Source organism: Pantherophis guttatus, chromosome 2 (assembly GCF_059756535.1).
Source record: "Pantherophis guttatus breed Tessera chromosome 2, ASM5975653v1, whole genome shotgun sequence".
In the NCBI taxonomy this organism is placed as follows: Eukaryota; Metazoa; Chordata; class Lepidosauria; order Squamata; family Colubridae; genus Pantherophis; species Pantherophis guttatus.
This window is the reverse complement of record NC_142064.1, coordinates 222,319,615-222,338,927: the sequence shown is the minus strand read 5'-3', so window position 1 is coordinate 222,338,927 and position 19,313 is coordinate 222,319,615.

Here is a 19,313-nt window from a genome sequence, read left to right as displayed (position 1 = left end):
ACATGCCCAAAACTGCTTATGCCATTGTATTCTCAATGAGATGAAGCTTCTAAGTGGTCTTCAGGGGCATCACTATGTAGGAGAGAGGGGGGAGGGAAGAGAAGAGAGGAGAGGAGAGGAGAGGAGAGAGAAGAGAAGAGAAGAGAAGAGAAGAGAAGAGAAGAGAAGAGAAGAGAAGAGAAGAGAGAGAGAGAGAGAGAGAGAGAGATCACACAGATTTCTGTAAAAATCTTCCTGGTCACAGCTTCCATGTACTCCTCAAGAGTTGCTATGAGGATGGTCTCCAAATTGTGCATCAGTTCTGTCTGGAAAAGTGTAACCCAGTAAACCTAAACATGGAGAATACCCAGAAGTGGGAAGTTCATGAACCTAGAGCCACTTTTTCTCCATCTAGAACACAGGTGTCAAACTCGCTGCATCATGTTGCGTCATGTGATGTTTCATGACATTTTCCCCCTTTGCGGAGCTGGGGTGGGCATGGCCTGCATGTAATGCAGCCGGCCCATGGGTCGCCAGTTTGACACCCCTGATCTAGAACTTCACAGCTTCCAGACACTGGGAGAAGACTTTGGCAACATCGCTTGGTTGATCAAGAATCCAGATATCCAACTAAGGATCATTAGCACGTTGATAATCGCTGACCTTGGTTAACAACTGCTAAGAATTTTAATTACAGTAGTAAAAATTAATACAAACTATCCTTAAAGAAAATAGAATGGAAAGAAAGAATAAAAAGTTCAGGAAAAAAAGAAAGAAAAAATATAATAAAGAAAAAGAAAAGAAATATATAAAGAAGTAATTTTCAACCCTCGTCACAAGAAGAATAAATAAATTTAGTAATTTAATCTCCTGTAAGAAATAGGTATTTCTTCATCCCTTATCCCATCGTTTATCTATAACCAAATCCATAAACATCAACTTTTTAATCCCAGTGTCAGCAAAAAGTCCATAAAGGGTTGCCAGAAAGTTGCAAAAAATGTATCCCCTTTACTTCTAACTTTTTAAATCTTTAATTCAATCAAATATTGATGAATGGTTGATTTCTGTTCAATTTTTCTTTATCCCACTGCCCAGATTTTTTCAAGACTAACAAGACTCTTTTTTATAGCCAATAAGAAAATATTTTCTAAGTCACTCATTATTATTATCATTGGCATTTCCCTTTTAATTTTTAAATCTTCAGCAGGTTTCTTTTGTATATCTAGTGAAGTGTCCTTTTCCAAATCATTATCTTGCCCTGTCATTTATAGTTCCATATTCTGTAGTTTCTCTATCTTGTCACATAAAATTTGTTTCACATCTATCTTTTAAACATAGTATATCCATAGAAGCCGATACCACTACTGACAATAGCAACTGATTCTGTAGTACTGACTGATATTGCAGTTGTTAACTTCTGACTCCATTCTTCAAACATGCTTTTTTAATATTTCTGATGTTATAACATTTTGTGTCATTTTGTAAATCCAAGTATTAACTGGCATTAAAATTGTGTTATTTTTTCTTCTGCTTAAAATCTTTAGTCCCCTCTAGCATACAAGTTGTTAAGCTTGTAATTATTTTGTCTTTTCTTCAGAGTTGAAGATAAACTTATTTGATGAAGATTTTTCCAACAAACAGGACTTCCTCTTGTTTGAAACAATCTTTCTTGTTTCATCTGCTGAAATACCTCGGAAAACCAAGAAGCCATCCAGGTTCAACATACAATGAAAGGTCACAGAGAAGCATTCTGATCTAAGATCCGTGTAACCATTCATTAAGACCTCAGTTAAACTCTCCAATAGATTCTGTGGGGGAAAAAACACAACTTCTCTCTGAACCCTTCTGAGTCCATTTAGTCACCTTCTGTATAGTAGACTGATAGAATAAGTCTCATCTTTCTGTAGAGAGTGGGGAAGTAGCACTGATAAGCCAATAAGCAATCAGAGCATGATGTAATTGAGGATTATAGGACTGAGGATTGTGTCCTTCACTTTCAGATCACGTCAAAGTTACACTAAGATATTTTATTTTATTGTATTTATGTATTACATAAATGTACAGTATATAGCCACTCAACTCACACATAGGTGACTCGATGTACCATTTCCATGATTTGTAGGAATCAGCCCTCAATAGTCTCTGACAGGACCATAGTGGCTACGAACTTTAGAACATCACATGAGGGCAAATGGAAATCTTCCAGAGCTAATAATCCACATGATGGATTATTAGCGGGAGCAGGCAGAGATATTTCCTCACAGCAGGGAGATTGATTTAACAACAACAACCCCATCTGCTCTTTAAAACCAAACTTCAATCACAGGAATTCACATCTAGTTATTATGGGGACAGTGCCACTGAAACCTGTTAAAACTTCCTGATTGACAACTGCTGTTCTATTCCCCCCACCTTATGGTTGCAGCTGGTACCATGCTTAAAACCTTAGTGGGCATAGTTCATAGAGGGGAAAATCCCTCTTCTGATTCCACCAGGCCTTGGTTATAGACACCAGGTTAGCTGTCTCAGCCACAATGAGATAGTGAATTACAACAAAACTCAGATTCAGTTCCACCACCTCCTGTGATGCTCACCAAGGCTGCGTTCACATGCTGTGATTAGTCACGGTTTACTGAACCAATGTTTGCTCAATTAACCAATTTCCTAAGTTTACACAACATACACCAAGTCAAATATTAAGCACAGGCTCTGGTTTCAAATAGCACTCTTGGTTAAAATAGTTGACTAGTTTGTGGTTTAACGTGCTGTGAGAACACAGACAAGTATCTGAGGCTGTCTTTTGCTATCTTAAAGTGCCCAACTTAAAGTTTTGGTGTATGATTGTGGTGGTATAGTAGGATATATGAGGTGAGATGAGAAAACCTTGGAGGTAAAATATAATAAAGGGGCTTCAAATAAATTCTTGTTGCACATAATTAATAAATGTTGCTCAGTAAAGATCTAGATCTAGAATGACATCAGACAGTTTTGTGCTTTCCAGGTGTATTGGTTAACATCTTCAACCATGGTGATGTGGATGACGGTGGAGGTTATCCTGCTTTTCCTGCATATTTCACATATTTAGTATTCCATCCTTCAATTTTTCCCTACTATCATAATCTAAAGTCTCTCAATAGGCTTCTGTATCTGAAGCTGGATTTGAACAGCTAGTCTAGTGAAGAGAAGGACCAGGGGAGACATGATAGCAGTCTTCCAATATTTGTGGGGCTGCCACAGAGAAGAGGGGGTCAAGCTATTTTCCAAAGCACCTGAAGGCCAGACAAGGAATAATGGATGGAAACTGAACAAGGAGAGATTCAACCTGGAAATAAGGAGAGCAATTAATCAATGGAACACTTTGCCTTCAGAAGTTGAGGGAGCTTCATCATTGGAGGCTTTCAAGAAGAGACTGGACTGCCATCTGTCAGAAATGGTGTAGGGTCTGGTTGGGCAGCGGGAGGGGGGGTTGGACAAGATGACCTACAAGGTGCCTTCCAACTCTGTTAATCTGTATCTGAACCTGGGTCTCCTGATCCTTAACCCACATCTTAACCACTACATAAAACTGTCTCTCTCCCAGCACATTTCAAGAGCCCTAACCTGAGGAAGGCAGGCATGGAGTATCCTGATGAAACTTTGGCATCCTTAATCTGTCTTGAGTGCCTGCATGCTGCCCAGTTTATTTATTCCTCTCTGCCACTCCTTATACTTAAATTTTGGCAAGCTAGCATGCAAGGAAGATGCCAGCCACTTCCAGGCCAACAATGTGGGTTTAACTGGAGCTTATCGTTTTATAGTGCTGCAGTTGGATTTCTCTTCAAAATAGATTTTAATATCATCAGAAGAGATGGGAATGGGTAAACATTAACTTTCCAGGAAGCTCATTTTTAAATTAAAATAGGGAGAAAATTGCATTTAGAATGACATGTACACAGTGTTGATTGAATATAGGAAGCACAGTGTTTATTTTTACTTTATTCCTTTTTGCTCAGTAAAATTTATATTTGAAAGTAGATTGAATTCAACTCATTTGGCATTGTTTTTTTTATGTGCATTCTACAGTTAACCATTCTCTCCATCCAGAATGACGAAGGGAAAGATAAATGTTTGTGCATTTAGTGCATTGAAGACGCAAACAATTTCTGGAGCTTTGCTTATGGCTTACATGTGTCCAATATTTCTTATCCCAGGTAAGCCTGGTGCACATGCAAGATTGTAAATTATTGCATACTTTAAGTCCCAAAATGATGAATATCAATTAAGATGGAAAGAGGATAGAAAAAACTTCAGTTACAAAACAGAAATGGGATATCAACCAAGGGAATTATATTGGTCTATAGTCATCTAAGATCCTCCTATCCATACCGGCAACTGAATCTTCCTTTAGTTTTTATAATACCTTCATTGCTTTGGTGGGCATCAGATAACCAAGAAAACAAGAGGGAAACTAGATGTTTCTGTCCGGTATTTTGGAACTTCTTTTTGTCCTTAGCAAAGATCACCTCTTTCTGTTTCCCCACATCTGACAACTCCCTGATATAGGATCATTTTTTAAAAAATATCAATAACAATTATGGGGGAGCTCTATCTTGGTCAAGACGTGGTGAAGGGGGAAAAAGTTAACTGTTTGGAATCTCAGTACTAATAAACCTCCAGCTACTTTTGACTCTCTCTCTCTCTCTCTCTCCCTCCCTCTCTCTCTCTCTCTCTCTCTCTCTCACACACACACACACACACACACACACAAAGACTATGAAGATCACTGGTAACTGCTGTCTCATTCAGCTACAATAGCATTACTCTCATTCTCATGTGCATTTTTGTTAGGCATAAAAAAATTAGTCATAAATGCATGCATGCATTTATAAATGCATGCATGTATTTATAAATAATAAATGATTTTTATTACCCATTGTATTTGCAGATCTAGGGGAGATGGGTGACATACAAGTCTAATAAAGAAACAAACAAATAAATAAAAGCTGGAATCACATCTATATCTTATTAGCTACAACACCAACCTAGGTTCTTTCATATCCGTATCGCACTATGAAGAGCTCTCTTCCTTTTAATTTTCAAGGAGCACTATTCGCTTGTTACAAGAATTAAATTTCAACTTTAAAAATTGGGAGCTTGTTCTGGAAGAATTGCCAACTCCCTCAAGGCCAGTGGAGACCAGTTTCATTTACTTTCACCCATCTTCTCCCCTTGCTCCGAACAGGAGCTGATCTTGGTTAATCACTACATCTGCTGACTCCTGCACAAGGGGGCTAATTTATGTATTATTCTGAGCTCAGGATTCAGTGACATCAGATATTTCTTGGAAAAGGCCTGCTTTTATTTTCCAGACAAATTGCAGCATGAACACACCTCCTTCTTTCACTCTTGTTCCTAATACGGAATTTCACTGCTCTTTTGCAACAGCGCTAACAGCTCATTTGCTAGGTGCCAGCAACAAAACTACAACAAAAAAAAGCACTGAAGAAAAATTCAATTGAATAAAAGACACTACATTTCCTGAACCATTGTTAAATGAATCAAGTGTTTGGGAAATCTCTTTCATTTATGAAATGTTTCACTTCTGAACAGTGATTCTGGTTTCATGAGACCTGTGCAGCATTTTTAAATTACTAGTTTAAATTACTAGGGGATTCTGTTTTCGAAGATAGTTGGGTACTTCAAATTTAAGAATCCTCAAATATCTACTCAACATAAAACAGGTTTTGAAGAGACCTCTTCAAAAACATTCCTGGTGATGTGACTGACAAAATCTTTGAGTTTTAGATTTCCCATTCAGATCCTTGTGGGGAGGTTGTTGGGTTGGGGCAATCCAGAGAGAAACCAGAAGGTGTTCTTCACCGTATATGCTCATCCAATCGTTAGAAACAATGTATAATATTGCTGTAAATGCCTCCAACCTGCAGTTGAGTTGCAGAACTGCACAACTTGGATTTTTAATCAATTTAATTAAGAGAAAAAAGTGATCATTAGAAACCAAGAGATTTTTCCTTCCCTTCTGACTTAACAGAATTGAACTTCATTCAATTAAATAGACTATTTGGAAATATATTAAGAATAGGTATAACTGATTCACTTTTTTCTCCCCCAATGTTTTGTCACAAGTGCAAGATGTGTCTACCCATTCTCACCCACAGATCAACAGAGTGTTGACCCATTGGTTGAAACAGGAATTGGCTGACCAGTTTGTTGCTGAGTGTTGTGGGTTGAGAGAGAGAAATTGACTGGCCCAAAGTCACCCAGTCAGCTTTCATGTCTAAGGAGGGACTAGAACTTACAGTCTCCTAGTTTCTAGCCTGGTGCCTTAAAAACTAGGCCACATTAGCTCTCCTCTCACTGCATATTTTTTTAAAAAAACTTATTTGCGTATAGGCTTCAAACATTGATCTCCTCCAAGTCTGTATTCAATGGAACATGGTTTAGATCAGGGATGTCGAACTTGCGGTGTCACACTGTCATCATATGACGTATCACGACTTCCCCCCCTTTGCTAAAATGGGGGTGGGGATGGCCAACATGTGACACATCTGGCCCGTGGGCTGCAAGTTTGACACCCCTGGTTTAGATGGTCACAGAATCACCATCTTATATACAGTAAGGAATCTAAGGCTTAGAAGAACATAAAACTGTAGATCAAAGAATGATTTCTTCCTTTTGACTAAGAAGTCTCCCTTATTTGAACAGAACCAGTCAAAATTTTCCTTTCCTATCTGGCCCCTCCAGATATGCTAAGTTACAAATCTGATCATCTTTCTTGTTGATGGTGAGGAAAGCTACAACTATTTAAAGGGCACCAGAATGGGAAACACTACACCTGCAGCTGAATCACAGAAAATCAGAAGAGAGTTTAGACATTCTAAGTCTTAGGCACTGATTCCTGGATCTTTTTATAACCTCAACGTTCCTGTCCCTTCCCGGCTAAGGCAGCTGATGAAATTGGATTCTGCTGCACATGAGAGGGTTAATATTCCATTGCCAGTTCCAATGATGGCTTCCAGTGGTACAGCCCTGACCACCCCTGGTTATGGCATGTGGATGGCATGAGCCAGTGCTCAGCTGGCTAATCAGATGCTGCTACAATGATTTAATAGAAGCTGAGCTTATAAGAGAATTCCAAGCAAAGGTTTATTGTCCCCATTACGACTGTGGAAGGGCAACTCTGAGATGCTCATTGTCTGCAAAACCGGGATTGTTCAGTTTAAGGCTGGCTATTATTGCAGACACCCAATCTTGTGAAAAGTTAATTCTCTATCATGGTCACAGACGGGGAGAAAACAAGCCTTCTTCTGAGTGGCATGTGAACACTACAAAACCAGGCAAGCTTTCAACTTTGCCGCAGTGGCAGTAAAACCTAATTATTTGCTCAAGTGAGATAATATTTAACAGGTCTCCAGCCTATTTAATCCTAGTTGTCACTATTACTTTGCATTTAGATTCCCATGTTTGAATAATGGGGCGATCTTGCCAACTTACGAAAATCCAATTATAGGACCCCGATAGAGATTGCTCTGCCAAAGGCCAGCCAATTAACACCACACAAAGTTTAGCACCTGTTTAAACAGCGGGTCATTCAGAAGAGCAGAAGTCTACTGGAACTTTTCAAATGAGGGACAGGAGCTGCTTTCATTATTTCAAACAAGAGGAGAGAAAAACTAATCCGCAGAAGCGACTTCCCAAGTAGAACGTGATGGAAATACGTTTTGGCACCAGTCTGACTGAATGGAAATAAGGTTAAAGATGTCCAAAAATTACCCCTAACCTCAGCAGCTGATAATAAAACAAATGTTAACTAGTTTATTTAGCTTGCAGTGCCTTGTGCCTTGCTTACGGCTAGCTGCTTGCAGAAGTGAAGCAATTACATGATGATAGACAAGGAACAGACCTTACTGCTAAGTGATGATCAGAAAAGCAGGACAGAATAGATAATTAGGAGTTGGGAAGAATTAGCTAGGAAAAACCTGAAATGGGAATTCAGAAACTATGCCATAGGCTGCTACTAAGGAAGAGCTAACCCAAATAGAAGGCAGACTGGTGCTCATATATGTGAGAGAGGAGAAATGGTGAACGTAGGAAATGAAGATCAAAATCATCTGGGATGGGATTGGAGAGTGGACATATAGGGTGAGGGAGCTGTGGCTTTCCAGAACTTCAACTTTCATTCCTTTCAGCCCATGTACCCAATAATGAGAAATAGCAGGCACTTACAAAACCATACCAGATGGCTTTGTAATCCAATAGCAGAAGGTTACAGTTTCCCCATCTCAATCATTACTCTCACTAGTCATTTCAATGACAAAATGTTGCTGTTGAAACCACCCAGTCACTTAGATGAGATGGGCAGTGTAGAACAAACAAACAAAGAAACAAAAATAGCAAGCAGTAGTTGAATTAATGCAATAGTTTTATCTACATGTATGGAGAATCAGTTTGGTTAGAATCAGAAGTGGTTAAGGCATCAAGCTAGAAACTGGGAGACCTAGTCTTGCCTTAGGCACAAAGGCCATCTAGATTAGCGGTCACCAACTGGTGGTCTGTGGACCACTGGTTGTCCGTGAGAAAATTTTGATGGTCCGCAGAAAAATTATTTGCATTTTTTATATTGCACTAAATCAGAGGTCCTCAAACTACGGCCCCTGGCCCGGATACATACAATGAACATTTGTGTTGCTGCAGAGAGTCTCCCCCTTCTGGGTCTTTTGTGCGGGTTGGAGGGGGGGCAGAAATTCTGACTTAGGGTCTGCTTCAGCCTCCTGGTGCGGGGCTTTGGGCGAAGGCTGGTGGCGAAGAGCCGGAGGGCCTTGTTCCAGTGGGATTGCATCATGGCCTGGAACTGGCTGACCATCTCAGCCCGCTGAGCCTCCAGGCACCAATACTTGGCCTTGCACTCCTGCAGGTCTTCCCTCTGCTTGGAAAGCCTATGCTCGTAGTCCTCAGTGAGGTGCTTCTACTGAGCCTCCTTCTTGGTCAGATCCAATTTGAACTGAGCCAGCTGTTTTGCCAACTCTTTCTCATGGTGGCTGCTTAGCTCCAGCAACTGCTTCCTATTGGGGCCCTAAGGAGCCCAGGCGGGCAGGCGATGAGTAACGAGTAGAGGCTGGTAAGGCACCTGTTGATGTGAGTGACATTGAGTTGGCCATGCCTACCCAGTCACATGACCACCTTGCCACACCCACCCAGCCGGTCATTAGGCAGAGCATATTAGTAGTGGGCGGGAATTAAAATTATGATGTCAGGTTTCGAGCACTTCAAGCTGCATTTACCCTAGTGCTGACATATTTATTTATTTAATTAATTAATTAATTAATTTTTATATGCCGCCCTTCTCCGGAGACTCAGGGCGGCTTACAATGCGTTAAGCAATAGCCTTCATACTTTTGTATATTTATACAAAGTCAGCTTATTGCCCCCACAAACCGGGTCCTCATTTTACCCACTTTAGAAAGGATGGAAGGCTGAGTCGACCTTGAGCCTGGTGAGAATTGAACTCGCAGTAATTGGATGTTAAATGCTGCCTTAGTAGGAGGCATTAGCCTCCTACACCACTCAGGCTCCTAATATGAATTTAGTTGTCCCTGAGATCTGAAAGGTTGGTGACCCCTGATCTAGGTGACCTTGGACTAGTCACTCTCTCAGTCCTGAGGAGGCGGCATGGTAAACCACTTCTGAAATCTTTCCAAGAAAAATGCAGGGTTAGGGTTAGGTCCAGATAGTTGCCAGATGTCAACATTGGCTTCAAAGCGCTAATTAACCAACTAAAAATCTCTACATTTAAAAGTCAGTTGTTTTCAATATGAGATATTCTTCATCACCACCTGCTTGAAACAATTATTTAACATATAGTTCTCTACTCTTGAAAGGTATAGATATTTCTTAAATTTCGTAAAATTTCAAGTTTCAACTAGGTCTTGGCTATTACTTTAAAACTAAATGTAACTTTCAACTTCTTGGCGGTAGCATGGCATCAACAATACTATGGTCTACTTATATAGGGAACATTTTGATTTGCAGATTGAGTTTTATGCTATTAGACAGCTGATGGTAAAGACAAGAATATCTGTTTGCTGTCAGTCACATGTAGCAACGTATGATCAGCAGAAGCCTTGTTCTCTTGAGAAAGGAAAAAGATGCCAAATCTCAAGGATCTGTCAACCTTCTCTGCCACTGGCAATTGTTGTTCCGTTTTAAACAGTGAGATGGGTATGTGCACATTCATATAATTGGCTTTAGAACTTTACAAATTTGATGGAACATCAATTGTAGAAGCACTTAATAGCATATCTCTTTAGGTTTATCCATGTTTTCTTTTAGATGGATTTTATCTCACTTGTAATTGCTGCTCTAGCCATTTTTGTAGCAGGTTATATTTGCAGATAATAGTTGTGTTTGTGCTATTACTTACATTTCTTAATTGTGCTTTTTCAATTAATGAAATATTCTAGTTTCACATAACCTAACTACATGAACTAAATATGGCAAGAAGACTGGAGTAAAATGTCATTGCCTGGTATAGTGTGATCAGAGCCAAAATATTAAAAACTGTAGATATATAAAGTCCCCGGAATATCAGTCTCTCTCAAAAGCTCATGGAAAGAATAAAACATTCAAAATACAACTAAATTGGTACAGACATGGATTGAATACTATGTACTTGTTTCTTCTCCTACCATTTATTTTCTGTTTTATCATGCCTGGTGAATACTTCTTGGAAGTTCAGTAAAAAAAAAAAAAGAATCTGCTTTCAGGTGGCTACAAAAGATACTGCCTTAATTTGAATTCTGGAAAGGATGTAATGCAGCATTTCTTAAGATGACAAAAATTACCAATTTGCATCATTTAGTTTAAAAAAGCAAGCCAGCTGACAGCCTTATATGAAGATTTTTTCCCACTGTCCAGCAAACTTTTGTCATTAGAGATATATTATTTGGCTTCCCATTATATCAGGTTAGAGTGTTAGAGAAAATGACTGCTTTTTATGGAACAAATGGGACTGTGAAGTTATGCATGATCAACCCCAGCCTATCAAACCACTTGAATGGGAAAAAAATGAATTTAAATTTAAATTAAAAAATTCAAATATTTATATTAAGATGCATGTTCAGTCCACTAGTGTCCTTTTGTTCAACTCTATTTGTCCTCTGAACTGTAAACATCAGCAATTATGACAAAAATGTTTCTATTTTTTAAAAAAATGCTAGAATATTATGGTGATGTTGTAGAAAAGAAGAAACCATTTGATTAATCACACAGTTTTATAAATAATGCTGCTGTTTGCACATGGATAACGTGTGTGTTTGTGTGTGTGTAGGTATGTGTGTGTCTCATTTAAGACACACATTAACCAGGCTCACATTACAATATTTTGGCCTTATTTCCATGATGATGGAAAAAGTGAGAGCAAAAGAAGATGACAACCAGCAGCAAGGTGAATGGCCTAAATTGGAGAAGCACTGGCTCTCCCATTGGAAGAATCAAAGGACTAGGTTGGGGTCAAAGAAAATGTATCTATGTGGTTGCTAAGAGCTGACACTGATTTGATGGCACCTAATAGCAATAGCACTTAGACTTATATATCGCTTCACTGTGCTTTACAGCCCTCTGTAAAGCATATTGCCCCCAACAGTCTGGGTCCTCATTTTACCGACTTCAGAAGAATGGAAGGCTGAGTCAACCTGGTAAGGATCGAACTGCTGGCAGTCGGCAGAATTAGCCTGCAATACTACATTCTACCTAAGCGCTGCGCCATGGCTCCAGTCAATCAATCAATCCATCAATCAATCAAGGCTAGAGGAAGCAATTTTTGTTTTGTTTGTTTGTTTGTTTCTGTTGTGAGCAGAAACCATTAAAACCCAGAATGGCTTTTCAATGTTCAAAGGGTCCCTTTACAACGTATTCCTGTTATCCATTCTGTTGGCCAACTAGCAGCATTTCATTCTGCTTCATCTATCTATATCCGGGGTCCCCAACCTTCAGTCTGTGGACCAGCAGAGGTCCGTGGCCAGTCAGAAACCGGTATGCGCAAACAGGTGAAGCCCCATCCGCAGGATGCAGGCAGGACACGAAACCAGGCTCTCTCCGTTCCGCAGAAAAACCTCTCTCCACAGAACCAGTATCTGATGCCCCAAAAGTTGGGGGCCGCTGATCTATACCCTTGACCACTTTGACATTACCCAGTGAAAATGAGAAAAGGGCCCTTGCTGTTCGAGTAAACAGATGGCATTTCATCAAGGTAAAACACTCGGGATAGCACACTAGCTCCAAACTTCATTCTCAAGGAGGGATTATATAGCTGTATTCAGCTCTCTGAAGTTGAATGGTGCGCTAGTGCAAAATCTTTACATTTCCCTTACATTCATATGACTTTAAAGAAAACACTCCACTTGGATTCAAATCAATGCACATCTCTGCATTGTGGTCCCTACAGTGTCAGGGCATGTTGGCTGAGACTAGGGGGAATCGTAGATCCATTCTATTTGAAAGGTATAGATTCTTTATACTTTTCCAAGAACTATGGATTTGGGGATATTTTCTATAAACCTGCTTCCTGACTGCAGTTTTGAAAGACAACCACATGATTTCTACAAGCCTTAAAACTGTAGGGACTAGATACAGAAGCTCACAGATTATAAATACAGTATAAATACAGGAAGAGTGATGGAAAATGATTATGTGTTTGGTTGTGCTGTATCCTTAGGGACAAGTGTGGGTAAAACTTTTTTTTAATGAACCGACATGTTTGGCAATAGTCTCTACTGGCCTATTCCAATTTACTTCTCTTCCCTGTATTTCCCCCTACCTCCCCCCAAGTTCTGGACAGATCAATAACTTTCCATTGTAGTTGCTTCAGTTTAATTCTATTTTAGGATTAAGTTGGATACATCCTAGAAAGATGCAGGAATATTTACTTCCAGCAGCTCAGAGTCTATACTTGCAAGGTAATTATAAGTTCTGCATCGTATCAGCTGCCTTGAAACTGATGTTTATTGCCATCAGGAGCTGGTGTTGGGCAAAACTTGTGCATTGTCTCTTCTTCCAGCTGTTGTGAAGAAGCACCTGGTATTTAGCAGCCTAATCTCAGGAGAATACTTCTTTAAAAAGATAAGTTGGTTCTTGCTGCTCTCACCTCCACACCATTCAGAATATTTCCATGTGAAGAAATGCGGATCCAAAGTCCTTCTCTGATAAATCCAAAACAAGATTAACTGAAGAAGAGGAATGCTAATACAGACTCTTGGTGTCCTTGCCATGCATGGGTTGGCTTATATGAATGCAGAGCCTTGATTTTTAATTTGATTTATCCTCTCCAGGGAAAATAACAGCCACATACAGTATATTACAACAGTATCTTCAACTATCCTAGATCTTAGGGAAGAGTGAAATAGCACAAATGTTTCCAATTCTTAATTTGCGGGTTGGAAAGGAGACAGCAATATTTTTCAGTAGTTGAGGTGAATGACAGTGTTCTCATGACATAAAGCTAGTTCAGTATCTTTCTACAATAGGGTTAAGAAAAACAGGAGCTTACAGCCTTATCAAGATTTATCCAAGTCCTTAATAAAATTAATAATAAGAACAGGACAATTGGCTAATCTGTGAAGCAATACTGACAGAAAATCTAGGAAAAGCTATGAGGTGAGAAACATGGAGGAAAGCTAACTATGTAGGAACGGGAAGGTATCACAAAGAAAGCATTTTGTCGTTGTAGCACTGTGAAACAAAGGCATGTTAGAGGAAAGTAACCAAGCTGGTGTGAGGCTTTTAAGTGGATGGGAGTCTAAGTTCCTGGTTGCTTCTTGCTTTCCTTTCTAAAAGGCAGGACATTTGGAACTGCCAGCTGGGATAATAGCGATAGCTCTGATTACCCCTTCTATTCCCATCTTTTTGCAGTCAGCACTCGCTTTTTCCTAATAACAGGCAAGCTTTGCCTTTGTCTGAAATGCTGGGCGATGGGTGAGCTTCAGCAAAAAAAACCCACCAGTTTCAAAATATGCAGCAATTTCAGTGAGAAAAAAGAACCACCAAGGGATTGTGACCAACTTTTTTTTTCTCCCAGAGCCTGATTGTATCGTATGGTCTATTAATTAGTTTAACGATTTTCAGACTCAGAGGGAAGATGGATATATAGTAGAAGATCTTCTAGCAGAAATAGTTCTTGAAAACAAGATATTTTGGGGGGGGGGGAAATCAGATTTGATATATTACATTAAAAAGGTAAGCTGCTACAAAGATGAAAATGTAAATATATTATGTTAAAAACAATTATTTAAAATTCTGCCATGTAGCGTCGTAGAAATCAAAGGCCCTTCATTAAAGAATATTAATGAATCTGAACACAGTTCTGCATTGAAGAGATTTTACAAATGTAACAGAGAAAAATGCACTAGTTACTAATTCTACCTCAGAAGCAATTTGGATCCTGATAATTGCTTTTTTTTTAAAAAAAGGCCACTATACAATTTGGGGAGGAAAAATACAAATTGGTGTCAATGATTTACACTGGAACCAGGACTAGAGATGATGATAGTACAGCAATTGGGTTCAGAATTCCCATCACTAAGTGATGAGGTTGTTATCCAAGGACCCACATCTATCCAAGCCATTCTATACTCGGTTCCCCCCAGCCCCGAGCTTCAGTTCTTCCAAAGTAAGGAATTGCCTCCCCTCAATTCCCCTCAACTGCCTATTCTCCCTCCTCCATCTCCATCCATTTGGCCACCCAGGACCATGCCTTGTGGGATGGCAAGCAGCCCCACAACTGGGGCTCTGGGACTGCTTGCCACACTGTAGCTCAGGGGCTTTTTGGTGCACTGTAGCTCAGGGGCTACAAGAAGCTCCTAAGCCACAGCACAAATCTATGGCTGCTCTTGGAAGCCTCAGCTGCCCCAGGCTGGCCTAGAAACATGGTGCAAAGGAGCTTCTTGGAATACCATGGCTTTGGGCTTCAGAAGCTCCTAAATTGCAGCACAAAGCCCTTCACAGTATAAAATGCAGTGTAGCGCAAAGCCACAGCTGCCCCACTTCAGTTTCAGTCAAAGTTGCCATCAAACATCATACTCCGAGGCCCCTGCCACCCTGTGCTCTGCTGCCCCAGCTGACCTTTACTGTCTTTTGCTCCTGAGGTATACCTGGCTTGGCACTTTATGAGGCAGCTGCTGGCTTTGGGTGGCCATTTTTCTCAGGTCTCAGGAGGAAACCACCATGCGTGATCTGGGGAAGAAAGCCTCATGTGACCAGCAACTGCCTCACAAAGAGGCAGGCATACCAGCAAAAGGAGCAAGAAGGCAAAGGGCAGATAGGGCAGAAGGCGCTGGAGAGTGCAGGGGGCTAAAAAGGCAGAGATGAGGGGAGGGGAGGGAAGTTGAAATGCCCATGTGATTGTTAAGTGCCAAGCACCCAAACTCTGAATACAAACTGTGAGAACCGCAATGGCTGTAACACTGGGGAGTAGTTGTAAGTCCCTTCATTCAGTACTGTCATAATTTTGAATGATTGCCGAAACAAATGATTGTAAGTTGAGGACTACCCATATACAGGACATCCTTGAGAAAAGGTATCCAACTCATCTATAAATGTCAATCCAAGTACAAATTGTTCTGGAGACATAGAGCCGACTTCGTCCGTTTACTACTAATGTATTAAAAGCTTCACCGTGATAAATTCCTTTCAGACAAAATCCCTTCATTTTGTACCTTTCAACAAATGTTGTCCGTGCTCGTTTAGCACTTCAAGAAATACCCAACGTATAAAAGGTACAAATTTTGCAATGACAAAAAGGAAATCCAGGTGTAATGGTATGTGTGTGAATGACCTTGGGAGACAGGAGGAAGAGCTGCAGACTGGACAACCAGCACGTAAAAGGTATCTCTGTCCACAGGAGGGAAGGTGTAGGAAGCATTTCAGAAGGGCCTTCCCGTAGTTTCCCAGAAAGGAAAAGGGGAGAGAAATGCTTCAATCTCGCATTGCTATTGTTGATTTTGTTAATATAATCTTACAATAGAGGTAGAGTTGGTACTCATTGTTCTGCTTGTTTGAACATCCCCAAAGAGCAAATATCAAATGACATAAAATGGCTAAATTGCACATTTGTAGGCTCAATGGTAGCTGAAAAACACTCAATCTATGTATACAGAAATATATAAAGCCCCTTTATGTGGAGAGCATTTAGGTTTCCTGTAGGAAATTCATTGATCCAGTTCAAGAGTTAACAGCATCTCATGAAATGCTGGGCCTGCTCTATTCCGATCAAATTGTTTGGCAAGTTGTCACCTTTGCTTTCTAACAGTTACAAAGCATTTATCAATATATAAGCACTTGCTAAACCTTTTTGTTCTCCAGTACAATATCCTGGAGGAGCCTTATCAGGCACTTCTACAATATTAGTTCTTTCTCAACTTGTTGAAAATATTTCGCAGACATAGAGGAACCATAGTCGGCAGACAAGCACTGCAGGACTTAGCCAATTTTAAGTGCTAAAAGAGAATAAAGGTAGAGAAAGGAAAGATAGTAGTTGCTAGCTATTCAGTATTTTATTTATTCAACAAATGTATACTGTCGCCAAACACATACAGTGATTCTGGGTGGCATAGACCAATGAAAAGTTTAAAACCCCAATGCCTCATCTTCTCCCCTTCCCATGATGTCAAACACAATCAAACAAGCCATTTGATTGGCTCTGTTTCAGTCCAGGGTCCCCAAGCCCACTGACACAACATATCTTCGGGACCATTTGAAAAAGTAACAAAGTAGGGACCAATCTTATGTCTGGGAGAATGTTTCATAGGGAGAGAACTACTAGAGAAGCCTTTCTTCTTGGACTCAGAAATGTATTTCATTAATAGATGGGATCCACAACATGTCCTGTACTCTGGTGGGCTGGGCAGATGCAACTGGGGAAAGGCTGTCCTTCAAATAACCTGGTCCCAAGACATGCAGGGCTTTAAAGATGATAACCAGCAGCTTGAATTGCACCCAGAAGCAAAATGGCAATCAGCGCAGCTCCTGCAAGAGGCCACACATGCACAGATTTGGGCTTTTGGCAAAACTATATGAGCCACTGCATTTTAAGCCAAAATTTGAGCCATCTGGATACTCTTCAAAGGCAGTCCCATGTAGCCACAGTGTGAGTGACTGTGGGAAGAAATGTGCACACTACACAGTTGTGCAAAAGCCCTCCTGGCCATGACTGTCACCTGCTCCTCGAACACGAGTTGAAGTCCAGGAGAACCCCGATGATGCACATCTGTCTGAGGCAGTGCAACCCCATCCATGACCAAAGATAATTCTCCATGAGCCAAAGAGCCTCAGCACTAAAGCCACTCTGTCTTGCTAGGTTGAGTTTTAACCTTTGCTCCCCATCCATACCTCAACAGCCTTCAGGCACAGAGAGAGGGCTACTGTAGTATTGCTTAACTTACCATGGATAGAGATGTACAATTGAGTATCGTCAGTGATATATATATAAAATGATGTATCTCACCCCAGGATGATGGAAGATCTCAACCAGCGGTTTCATGTAGGAGTAGATAAAGCACTGATCCCTGTGAGTCTTTTGCTTCTGATCAATACCTACTGGAAACAGCCTTGGAGGAAGGAACTCAACTGGGAAAAGACTATGCCTTCACACTCTGGGCCCCTGAAGCTGAAGTTGTTCCAGAACGATACCATAGTTGACAGTATCAAAAACCGGTGAGCAGTCAAGTAGACCAATGACGGATGCACTACTCCCATCTTGCTCCCACCAGAGATCATCATACTCAGTAGTAGCTGCTAACATTGTGAACCAATTTCTTAAATGGAAGAACTGGTACAACAGCAATGGAAGAATTGGCCTGGAAGGCAAATGCCTGAAATATTATCTTTTGAGCAACCAAAATTCAAAGGCAACAGGTGTACTTATAGCTTTATTTCAGCAGGTTGAGATTGATTGTTGTCTGTCTAAATAAATTTGGGAGGAAAGGCAAGGAATGGAGTACTTCATTAGTATAGTAACCTCTTGCAGATCTAAGCAGTTCCACAAGGATCTAGATTAATTTCTGCCAGGCAAAACACTGGATAGGTCATTAGTTTGATTCATGGCCATTCCTTCCTTGCACACATTAAATCTGTGCAAAGGAAATGAGGAATTCTTTGGACTGGAACAAAATAGTATTCAGGATACATTATGCTATTCATACAATATTGGTATTATGCTGTCCTAAAAATGTAAAAGTGAACAAGTTCATTCATTTTTTCACTTGAAGAACCACTTAACAAGTGGTTAAGGCATTAGGATAGACACTGGGAAACTGTGAGAAAGCACAAAGCCAGTTGGATGACTTTAGGCCAGTTACTCTCTTTCAGCCCAAGGAAGCAGGCAATGGCAAACTGCTTACAAAAATCTTGTCATAAAATTGCAAGGACTAGTCGAGGCTGTTGCCAGGAGTCAATAACTTGACTCAATGATACACAAACTCACATTCAGTAACTGATCTTTTCTGAATTGATTGCTATACACCGTCCAAAATCAGTTTGGATGGCCTAGAAATCTATTATATAAATAAATAAGCTGTCATCTTTAGCTATATATGATGTATCAAATATAACTCATCAATTTCGAAGAGTGGGTGGTTTTCTTGCTGCATTCCCACATTTTATACCTGCCAAACTGCTCGGTGTTTTCAAGAGTAAATTTAGAAAGATGGAAAACCACATGGAAATCAGCCTTATCTTCCAGACTCAAAAATTATTCCTTTCCTTTCACCAATTACATAGCCACACAACACGAGGCAAATCTATTTCACCTTCTACACTGATAATATGTTTTGAAGTGCAAATTCAAAACACATCACATTTTTGCCTGGATATGCAATGTTTAAAAAAACCCCACACAACATTTTCATGAGTTTTTGCATTCGGTTTTCTAACCAGGTTGGATGGTCCGGTAGGGCATTGCTATTCCACACTCATTTTTGCCCAGGCCATGCTGAATGAATCTTCATATTGTTATTTCTGGATCGGAAGAATTCTAACCGAATTAACAAACTGGCCCTTCGCTATTTCGCTCCTCTTTGTACAAACATTGCTGGGGATGGGAAGAAGAGAACAAAGAGTGGATTTACCACAAGAGTGCTTCTTTTCCTAGGATGAAATAAGTCTAGGCTGCAGTCTCCATTCACAAAGACAGCTGCCCTGTGCTTGTGTGAAACTTGTTACAAGGCCGGCTCTTCTTAAATTTTGCCATCCCACATTTCTGTTTAAAAAGAATTCTATGTCATGAACTCCCATTTTTAGGTGGCTTAAAAATATAGCTAACATACTTTTAAACAGGATAGACATGAAAG